Here is an 11,126-nt window from a genome sequence, read left to right as displayed (position 1 = left end):
AAATATATTCTTCTAAGCAGACACACAGAGGTTGACGTTCCCAGACATAAACTACTACTGAGTAACCTTGGGCTCATTGTCGCCAAAAGAGATATTGCAAAATACTGGGGTAGCGCAGAATTGCAACCATAACTGAATGGCGGGCAAATATGGATTTATACATGGGGGATGAAAAATGGTATACTCGGCCAGAGGGTGCCCCAGGAAGTTTAGGAAGATATGGCAGCCATGGCTGGCCTATTATGGACTAGAGGTGGGAGATAAGGGCCCTACCGCGACACAAGGTTAGTACTGAGGGGGTCCACACAAGCGGGTTAACACCCTCCGAGTCCATCAGGGAGCCAACCTAAATAAGACATGTTTAATATAGGGGAGGTGACAATGAGGGGGGAATGTCAAAAGGATTAATGTTATTGTTTGGCCTGCATTCTTACAAATACTGGTTAAAGTTTATACTCCTAATCTCTGTAACAAATGTGATATACCTGCTGATGATTCTTTTGAAAATGAATAAAAACAGTTTAAAAAATAAAAAAGAATGCAAAGGAACCATGGAAAATTAATAGAGCCTAAGCTCATTTTTACAAGATACTGTCTAGTGAGGATGCTTTAGTGGCGAGGAGGATTTAAAACTATTTTTCAACAAGATAGTTTGACTTGTTTTGTCCAGTGAAGAAACGTCAGTTGGGTGCTGACTCCAAAGTCAGGAAATAGAAAATGCTGTTAACTGTAAGAAGGTTGGAAAGTCACTTTGTATTGACAAATTGAGTGTGAAATATTAGCTAATGATATTGAATACAATTGTTCCAGTTCTTTTCCAGTTCTCTGTGATGTTTTCAATCATTTAGAATATGCGGCTTCTGAGAGCTGATTGCTTTAATTCCACGAGTAGATCCCACTGTCGCATTTTGTTTGTGCTCATAATTTAAAGTGAAGTCCCAGACCAATGAAAGAAAGCGGCTACAAAGGTAGTGTTTACAAACCCTTTTTGAACTTCTGTCCACTGGATACTCTTTGCTGTCACATTTACCTCAGTAGGCAGCAGATATTTTCCACCAGCGTTTTCTTTTTGAAATTGTTAAGAGCCCGCCATCCTTCAACCTGAGGCCCCAAGCAAGGCCTTTGAGTAAAGACTTCGAAGTTGATGCCCAAGGACCCAGACCTGCCTGTAAAAGGCTTTGTGATTTGTAGTCAAAATGTGATATCTCACATGGTTACAAATCAGGAGCTAATTCAATCTGCGATTAATTCAATCTGTTAAGCTAATGTTCTTCAACATATAAAAATAAGTTATGATCTTTGACGCAGCATTTTGAATTATAAGAAATTGTTTTTAAATTTTAGAACACTCAAGACCAAACACAAAATATCTAACAATCTGGTGTACTGATACATCATCTTCTCTACCTGGGGGACCCAGATCTCTGTCTAGTTTCCACCTGTTACATAAATTCCCAACAAATTGAACAGGCACACCATGTGCATTTAATGATATTAATCATTTGGCATCATCTGCAATTTAGCTAAGATATGGATCAGAAATTAAATATAAACAGTACACACGGTTCAGTTAAGTGTATGATATTCACACAACTCATTCAATAACTTTCCAAACTTTTAGACAACTCTGCTTAGCGTACAGCACCATCTCTGTAGACATGCACCAGTACATGTTTGAGCTTAATCTTTTTAATCTTGGTAAAAGTTGGCTACCCGGCAATTGTGCAGCGTTATAACGCGCCTGCTAATCCCAAATTAACAAGAGATTTTTGTAATTCAGGTTTTGAATGTTACCCCAGAAACCTAGATTCATTGCCTTCTAATCGTATTGGGATACCAGTAATCGGAACGTGATGGTCAGCCACTTTGTTCCAGAATTCGTGAACCCTGGGACACTCCCAGATCTTATGGGAAAACAGGTCACACAAGACATCTTTGATTCTTCTGAACTTCACCAGGGAGGTTTGTGAACAACACAGAGGAGGATTGTTAGATTGGGGGTCTCTAGTTGGCACGGGGAGGTACTTGTGACAAGTAGGGACCCTCTCCTCTAGTCAGGATAAGGGGATTACACTCCTAAAATAACCCCTGCTCACCCCCTTGGTAGCTTGGCACGAGCAGAAGGGTTTGACTTCAGAGGCGATGAAAGTTAAGCAGTTGTGACCACATACAGTAACCCAGTGACAACACTACAAATGGACACCACACAGGTTTTATATAAAAAATAAGTAGAGTTTATATTGAGTTACCACAAGACCATAAACGACAAAAATACACACTATGTTTACTTTAAGATGGTAGATTTAAGCTTAGTTCAGTTCAGTTCTTAGATGCGACACTCTGCGTCAATGTACCTTAAGTTGCACTGCGCTTCCACGCCAAGCAATGTCGCAGAGTTCAGATACAAAGAAATAAAGACGTGAAGATCTTCCTGATGCGGCACGCTTCTCGGGGATGTGAGAATTCCTCGGTTCGATGCGTAAACTGCAGCGGCGACACCCTTACAATGCGACGGCATCAGCTCCAGCGGCGACGCTCTCCTCCCACAATGGGTGGAGCTTCCGCTCGATGCGACAACTACAGCGGTGACATCCAAGATGCGATGGCAGCAGCTCCGACGGTGGTGCGCTTCTCGGGGATGCGAGGTGCTCTTTGTCGATGCGGTGCAATGCAACAGTTCCAGCGGCGACACCCTCCTTCGGAGTTGCAAAGGCAGGCACAGTGACGGAGTTCGAGTCGGAGTTGCGACAGCGACAAGCTTCTTATCTTTTAGTCGTGCTTCCAGCTCCTTGCAACACACAGTTCCTCAGGAGGCCCAAAACAGCAGAAGGCACTTCCATAAGAACTCTGGGGAGCTGGGGGTCGAAGTCTTTTGTCCCTGGGACTTCAGCAGGAGGCAAGCACTTTTCCAAGCCATTGGAGATCCTTCACAAGTTGAAAGCAAAGTACACAAAGTTCCTTTCTCCTTCATTTGGCAGTAAGGCAACCACTGCAAGCCAATCCCCCAAGCAGCACTTAAGCTTGGGAATAGTCTCTCCTCAGTTTCTTCAGGTTCCTCTCCTCAGTAAAGGTTTCTTCTTGTAGTCCAAAGTGATCTAATTTCATGGGATCAGGGTCCCAATATTTATACCCCAAAATCCTTGGTTCTCTGAGGGGAGAGGGGCCTTTGCCCAGTCCAAACCAGTTCTGAAGCACTCTGTTTACCAGACTTCTCCTTTCCTTTCACAGTGCTGGGCATGCACATCAGATGCCCCACAGGAGGTGGAGCCAGCATTGTGGAAGGCAAGTACAGTCCTGGAGCACTTTGTTTACAGGACGACTTCTCTTCTTTCAGTGTGCAGGGCAGAGACATCAACCGCTCCCCAGGGGGTGGAGCCAGCATTGTGGAAGGCAGGCACAGCTCTATTCAAGGTTCAGGTGCACTCCTCCTTCCCATCTAGATGCAGATCTCTCTGTTCACCACTGTGTGACTCAGCCTGTCTCCTAGAATTCCCCAGCCCTGTCACTCACAAAACCAGACATAGGAATACACAACCTGGCAGAGGCAGGTTTGAATGGTTAGACAAGCAAATGCCTACTTTTTAAAAGTGCTATTTGCAAACGCAGAATATTAAAATAAACTTTACTAAAAGATTTATTTTATTATTCTGAGTTCAGGCATACTAAACTTGAATTTCTACCATGTTCTCTGAGCCTGTTAGGATTATAACATGTAATAACTCTAACAGCCCATTCTGGCCTATGGAGAACAGGTAGCCTTGCAATAGTGAAAAACAAAAATGGCTGTAATTCACTATTAGGACATGCCACACACAGCAGTGCTTGTTCTACCTTACAATAAAAAAGAGATGTGTAGAGAGAAGGGTCCTAGGGGAGTTGAAGTTTATAGACCTTATTGTATCTTGTCCCCCAACTGAACTATCAAAAAAACACGAAAGATACCAAAGGTCTTTGTAAAAAAAAATTGTAAAAGTTTTTGTGTAGTCGGTACTGTTATAAATGTACGGACATATAGATACCAAGTGGTTATCTAAGAAACATAGGAGAGAGAAAGGTGATCTTTGCTAATGAAGAAAGAAACCCATCAGCACACCAGTTGGCGGAACCTCATCATCTGGGTTTTGTGGATACGAATGATGCCCGTTAAACAACTCTTCAATCCCTTCAGTGAGGGTTATGAGGTACGGATCATCAGACGAAAGGAGAAAACCATCAACCAGAAGATTAGTGTTTGAAAGGCTGACAGGGTAAGTTGCAGTGCTCAAAAGAAAACAAAATTCGTGAGAAGAATAAAAATACCTTTTTTGATGACTAAAGAACAATTTTAATGGGTTTCTTTCTTCATTAGCAAAGATCACCTTTCTCTCTCCTATGTTTCTTAGATAACCACTTGGTATCTATATGTCTTGTCCTACCTTATACTTACAATGCACCCTGCACTTAGGCCTACCATAGGGTTGACTGATATGAAGAAAAGGGAAGGTTTAGGGACTGGGAAGTGGGTGCACTTGCCCAGTGAGCATGACAGTACCAGACTGCACCCAGGTTCTGCAATGGCAGACCTTAGACACATTTTACAAGGCTGCTTCTGTGGGTGGCACAACCAGTGATGCAAGCTAACAAGCAGCATTTGGATTACACGCCCTGGGCACACTCAGTGCACTAGACTAGGGTCTGACAAGTAAACCAAATAGCCAAACATGGAACCACTGATTAGTACATCTGTTTACAATAGGGAGCACTCGCACTGTGGCACTGGATAGCAGTGGCACAGTGCCCAAAGCATGTAACACCAGCAAAAATACATGAGGCAACAGCAAAAATGGAAGGGAGACCCACGCCAGTGGTGCCAGGTCTAACAAGGATCTTCTGTTGAACTAACCATCTTGCCTCTTTCCATTCTGAGTAATATAGGAGGTCAATAATGCTCTGTCCACAGCTCTTCAGTTTTCCAAAATTATCTTGTGCGTTACTTATTAATGTCTGATAAATACTGGTAGTAACCTTATGAACTCTGGGTTCCATGACCATTCTGTATTTCAATGGCGAACTGTGCTGAACATCACTGCTTTTTGCCTTCCTTAAAGCCACAGATTCAACTTCTTTGCTGCAGCAAAAGGAGAACAGCAGTGGTTATGTCTTGTTCCAAATATTACATCCACAGTTATGGTAAGGGTTTGGAAAACCATACCGAAAAACATCACCCTGTTGGATAGGCATATCTCCGAATCACTCCCAGCATCCTCTTATGAGTGGCAACCAGTTCCTCCAATGGCAGCAGCCCGTTTGACTGCCCTTTTTTTTTATATCCTACCATGTGTTAAATTTTGCACGTCACCAAATAGTAATTTGCCACCATACTAAAAAATAATCATTTTTATTATGGAATCTTTATTCATCTCAATATGAGATAGCTAGATAAGAATATGGAGAAGTTTGGAATTCAGTGTTGTATCTCCGAGTGCGCGGCTTCTCTGGAGGAAGGCATATTTGGGTAACTTCTTTGCTGTCCTTCCTCCTACTAGGCAGTCGCCTGACTGTCCTCTTGGTAGTTTGTATTGGAGATTGGTGTGTGTTTTTCACTGTGGTTCTCTCCAGGTGGGAGGCTGATGAACAGGGCTGTTCTTCAAATGGCTTGGACCCTCACGTTCTCTGCGTTCTGCCTGGAGATTATTTGGAGGCAAACTATGCTCTACTACCATTTTTCTTAAACATGACATTCATTGTGAACATTGTACCTGTAAAAAACACTGTTAGGTGTTTTTAGGCATTTGTTCTGATTCGTAGATGACACTTCTCCATTTCACTCTTTATCTGAAACAGGAAGTGAAACTTTTTGTCTTTCCAAACCACAATGATTCCCTGTCAACAATGTCTACTAGTTTCCTAATCCATCATGTATGTATGTATGTATTGGCATATTTATTAAGCGCAACTGTCACCCAAAGGGTATCCTGGCGCTATGACCCAAAACAACACTACCAGTATGTATCCACCCTACGCCTCCCTTGGGAAAAGATGACTTTTAAGGTCCTTTTTAAAGGACAACAAATTTTGCCTACTCCTTAACGGTATCGGTAAGGAATTCCAAAGTTTGGCAGCCGCAAAGCTGAACGAGCGGCCACCCATCCACACCCTTTTAAACCTTGGAACAGTCACCAGGAAGGCCTACAAAGACCTAAGAACTCTGGCAGTGGAGTACCAAGAAAATAGATCCTGCAACATCACTGGCCCTTGACCGTGCAAAGCTCTAAAAACAAGGCAGGGCGCTTTAAAACAGATCCGTTGCTGCACCGGCAACCAATGAAGATCGAAAAGTGCAAGAGATGAAGAGGCAGAGCGTGGGCGGGAGAGGGCCAGCTTAGCCGCCATGTCCTGAACCCGCTGCAGCTTCAGGATCAAGATGTTAGGAGACCCTAGAAGCAGTGCGTTACAGTAGTCTAACCTACTGAGGATGATACTACGCACTGCTTCAATCCTAGCTGCCGGGGGGAGAAACGGAAGAATTTTTCGTAAAGTCCGGAGCAGGAGCATGCATGTCGCAGTGGTTTTGTTGACAAATGCATCTAACTGAAGACTAGGGCCAAATAGGACCCCAAGATTGCGTGCAGAGTCGGTGGCCGTCACAATACCAGGAATAGAAGTGGGCCAGAACTCTTCTGGTAAAGGACATGGGAGATAAACCTTTGTATGTCCCTTCCTATTTTCCTGCCCTTACTTCTAGTTTCTCCATATAGAAGGAGCTGGAGCTGTCTTTGCAACATCTTGCAAGCACTCCAGTAACGTTTGCATCTAGTTTCCTCCCTTGTTACTGTTTTGTTTTTTAATCACAATATTTTTTTGCAGCGCATGTAGGTTGTTGATTCTTCCCTCACTTAGTCTTCTGTGCCTCCTGTTGGATCTTGTCCTCTGCAACTCTGTCCCAGAGTTCCTGGTTGCTTGCCTCCCTTAACACAAGACGCTTGTTGCCTTCTGGCCAACTTTACAAGCGAAGAATCCTCGACTGTTGCATCCATCACTTGCCAGATCGCTGTGCCAACATTTCCTTAACCTTGATATGGATCCTGCACATGACCTTGCAGCCAGCTTCCAACAGAAAGCTCAAGACTTCAACAGTTCAGAGTTGAGATTTGAGAACACACTTTTCAGGCAGACATTTGCGGCTTTAGATCTTCCAGAGGCAGTGCAAGTACTCTTAGTTTCTCTGCAATCCAACTAAATTATGGCTGCAGGAAAATATCACCCCACCCTTACATTCGGCAATCTCGGCAACAGAAAAAGACTCAATAGTTGCCTCCAGCTCTTGACATTGAGTAAGATTAGAGATTTTCTAAAACCGTCCTTACATTCCCGTCCCTTTTAACTTAACCAAACTTTTTTTAACTTAAATAAAAGTAACCGGAAAGTAAGAACATGATTTTATTTGATGTACGATGGTCTAAATCTTGTTTTTTCTGCTTACTCCACGTTTCAAGAATCAAATATCTCCTGTTGCCACCAAATTTCAATTCATGTTAACGTCCCAATTTCTTAAATTATTTATAATCTTTTACTAGTAATTCATCTACTAACACTCCAGATGCAATCACTTTCATCAGATTCCTGGTGGTCATCCATTCCTATTTGTAAGAAATTGCAATATTATTTGGGGTGAGAGACTATTCATGTCAAGAAGCTATTGCAGCCCTTGTCAGGGTGAACCCTGAAAGTCCCTAAATGAACCTGAGCTCACCTCCCTGGTAGCTCGGCACAGAGCAGGCAGGCTTAACTTGGGGCAATGTGTAAAGTATTTGTGCAATACCAAAACAGTAATACATTCAATACCCCAAGTAATAACTATCCCAAATTGAAATAGAAAAATAGAGTAAAATGTAATAAGCAAAATGACAAAAAGATCCAATAAGGAGGAACTAGAGATATGAATTTCTAAAGCTTTAACCCCTTCGATGCTGATGACGGCCCCCAGCCGTCATGCATCACGGGGCTCGTGTGCTGATGACGGCTGGGGGCCGTCATAAACCTGCCCACTCGCGATTCTGCCGCACAGGCGCAGAATCGCGGCCGCGTCCAAGGGGTTAAGGAGAAATAGCACTGAAAAGCACTAAGCACCAATGATAGTTTATGGAGGCGGTAAAACCAGGACCTAAGCGCAGTTTGAGGCTGACCACAATGAAGTCCTGGTTGAATTCACCAAGTGGATTCGTCCCGGTAAAGGTCTGTAAGACAAAACTCTTGAAATTTCCATGTCAGAAAAGGACCTTGTCACTTTTTGAGAAGAAAAGCATTGACATTTCTCCAAAGTCCCAAAGCGGTTTGTCACTGTTTGAGAAGAACAATTCTCCCCGCTGAAATTGTAGCCGCCGCTGTGGAACGGAGGCTGAAAACATGAAGTAAGTTGATTCTGTTGAAGCTTTGGAGCTTAGGAAACTTCTACCTGAAAATGTTATAAGTCCCAACGTTTATTCAGAGGACCTTTGAGTGGTGGTTCGAAGCTGAAATTCAGTATGACTCTGTGGAACTGCCTGTCAGATACTTTTACTGGCAGTTCCTGCCGAAGTTCTGCAGGAAAAGTTTACCAAAGTTTCCAGACTTTCTACTGGTGCCCAAACATCTAAAGGCGTACACTTCTAAGGCCCCCTGGACCCCAGGAGAAGGCACTATTGACTCTCAGGGTGCCAGGCAGAGGCCAACAGTAAAGTCTAGCTCTCAGCTGTGCCTGAAGTCAGCCTAACTCTTTTGAAGGATTACCAGCTAAATATGATGTGTACAAATGCAATAAATGTTGTATAAGATTCTTATAAACAAATCATATGTGGACCGTTAGAATCTGACTAAATGTGCTATAAATGATGCTTTAAAGTGCACATAAGAGGTAATGCATCCCTGCTGTGGGTTAGAAATGACATCATCCTCAAGAATATGATGTGCATTTGCTGTTCTGTATTATACAAAGATGCTAAAAAGTGCTAGGGCGGAAACGTAGTCAAGTTTGATGGTCTGATGCTCAAAAGCCTCCAAAATGTTCACAAAAAACTAATTGTGTATGATAATTATTATATTGTCTGTTGTTTTGTTTCTTTAAAAAAAAATCCAAGTTTGCAACATAATCTCATACATTCACATTTCATCACAAATGCCATCAGTGGTTTACTTTCCGAATATTCTGTTCTCTAAAAACAGTAAAAATAAAAATAAAGAATGTACAAAATGCAGTCCAATGTAAAAGTTTTGCTGCGTTGGGCTTACAGAAGGGGCAACTTTGGTAACCCCATTTACGCTCTTATTATTGTTTAACCTCCATTTAATAAATGCAATGACTGGCCCAAGTCGAAATTTCTGCTCCCACCCCTTAGTGTTTCTGGCTTTAATATGTTTAAGGCCAACAAAAAGATTCATCAAGAAGAGGAGTTAAGGAGGCAAAGAGTTTGGGGGAAGATTACCCCTAATGCTGACAGGTCTTAACACAAACCAACCCTCTGATGTAGTCAGTGAAAAATATCACATAATTGCAGATTAGAGAGCTGGGTTCAAACATTAAAAGGCTTTCACTTGGGCTCTACTCTCTTGACCCCGTGTTGTTCCAGGCAATCCGGAGTGGTCTGATTCGTCTCTTAAATCTGTTTATTGGCTGGTCTAACTTTAGACTGTGTATTAACAAGTTATTACAGAAATTAGTAGATTATTTAATCTCCTTTATCCTGTCATGTCATGTCAAAGGTTCTTATATAGCGCCTTGTCACCGCAAGGTCTCAAGGCGCTTGCTTTGGGAACCTGTCCTGGCTTTTCCCTGTGAGATAACCCGTACTGGGCATCCCCAAGGTGAAGCTAGGCATCCCGCCGCGAGGGGGGGAGCGTAGTGGAGATTAAGCAGGCTGATGCCCAGAGCTGCAGAGTGTGAACCCATGATTCGAGTAGACACCGAATCGAGAATTATCAAGTCCGTGGACATTTGGGCTCAAGACCCTGCCGTGTTGGGAATTGAACCCTGGTCCCGGGTCTGACCTCTCCTTCAGGGTCTGCCTCCTCTAACCAGTGAGCCACACTTCTCCACTGTAACCGTATGGGCTTCCCTGTGCTTTGCAACCTCTCTGGTCTCAGCACTTTGTGTTTCCAAGAACCTTTCATGCTGGCTCTCCGCACATGTATCACCCTTGTTCCCTTTCCATCTTATGGCCTACAAGTTTGGTTGCTTGCTAGAACGTAAGGAGCACAACGCTCACCATAAGATATCTTTGTTTCTCTGCCTTTACTTGGACAGGTATATTTTAGAGTAAGTGCTAGTTTGATAATCTTGGCTCAAATTATCTTCAGCCCAGGACAAATTATCTCTAATTTGGGATTTTCTATGCTGTTCCATGGAGCTCAGTTGCATTGCCAATTATTGTCACCTAATGAAAGAGCTGGTTGACGCTCCAAGTCACGCAAACATGATCTCCACAATGTTCATCCTCTAATAACACCTTGTGAAGTTGTGTTTTTACATAGGATGTGTAGGATGGGTTTTGTCACAGATAAAGTTTGAATCTGGGTTGTGTACTTATTTCCCTAAAATTTCTATTCATGAAATCGATACCATGCCAATGACGCTTCCTAATCTAGGTGTCGATTGTTGGGTTTAGGTGGTGATTGAGTTGCATGATATCATGAAAGCGATACCATGCCAAAGACGCTTCCTAATCTAGGTGTCGAATCTTGGTTTTAGGTGGCGATTGAGTTGCATGATATCATGAAAGCGAGACCATGCCAAAGACGCTTCCTAATCTAGGTGTCGATTGTTGGTTTTAGGTGGCGATTGAGTTGCATGATATCATGAAAGCGATACCATGCCAAAGACGCTTCCTAATCTAGGTGTCGATTGTTGGTTTTAGGTGGCGATTGAGTTGCATGATATCATGAAAGCGATACCATGCCAAAGACGTTTCCTAATCTAGGTGTCGATTGTTGGTTTTAGGTGGCGATTGAGTTGCATGATATCATGAAAGCGATACCATGCCAAAGACGCTTCCTAATGTAGGTGTCGTTGTTGGTTTTAGGTGGCGATTGAGTTGCGTGATATCAGGAAAGCGATACCATGCCAAAGACGCTTCCCAATCTAGGTGTCGATTGTTGGTTTTAGGTGGCGATTG

Source organism: Lissotriton helveticus, chromosome 8 (genome assembly GCF_964261635.1).
Source record: "Lissotriton helveticus chromosome 8, aLisHel1.1, whole genome shotgun sequence".
Lineage (NCBI taxonomy): Eukaryota > Metazoa > Chordata > Amphibia > Caudata > Salamandridae > Lissotriton > Lissotriton helveticus.
This window is presented reverse-complemented; position numbering follows the sequence as displayed.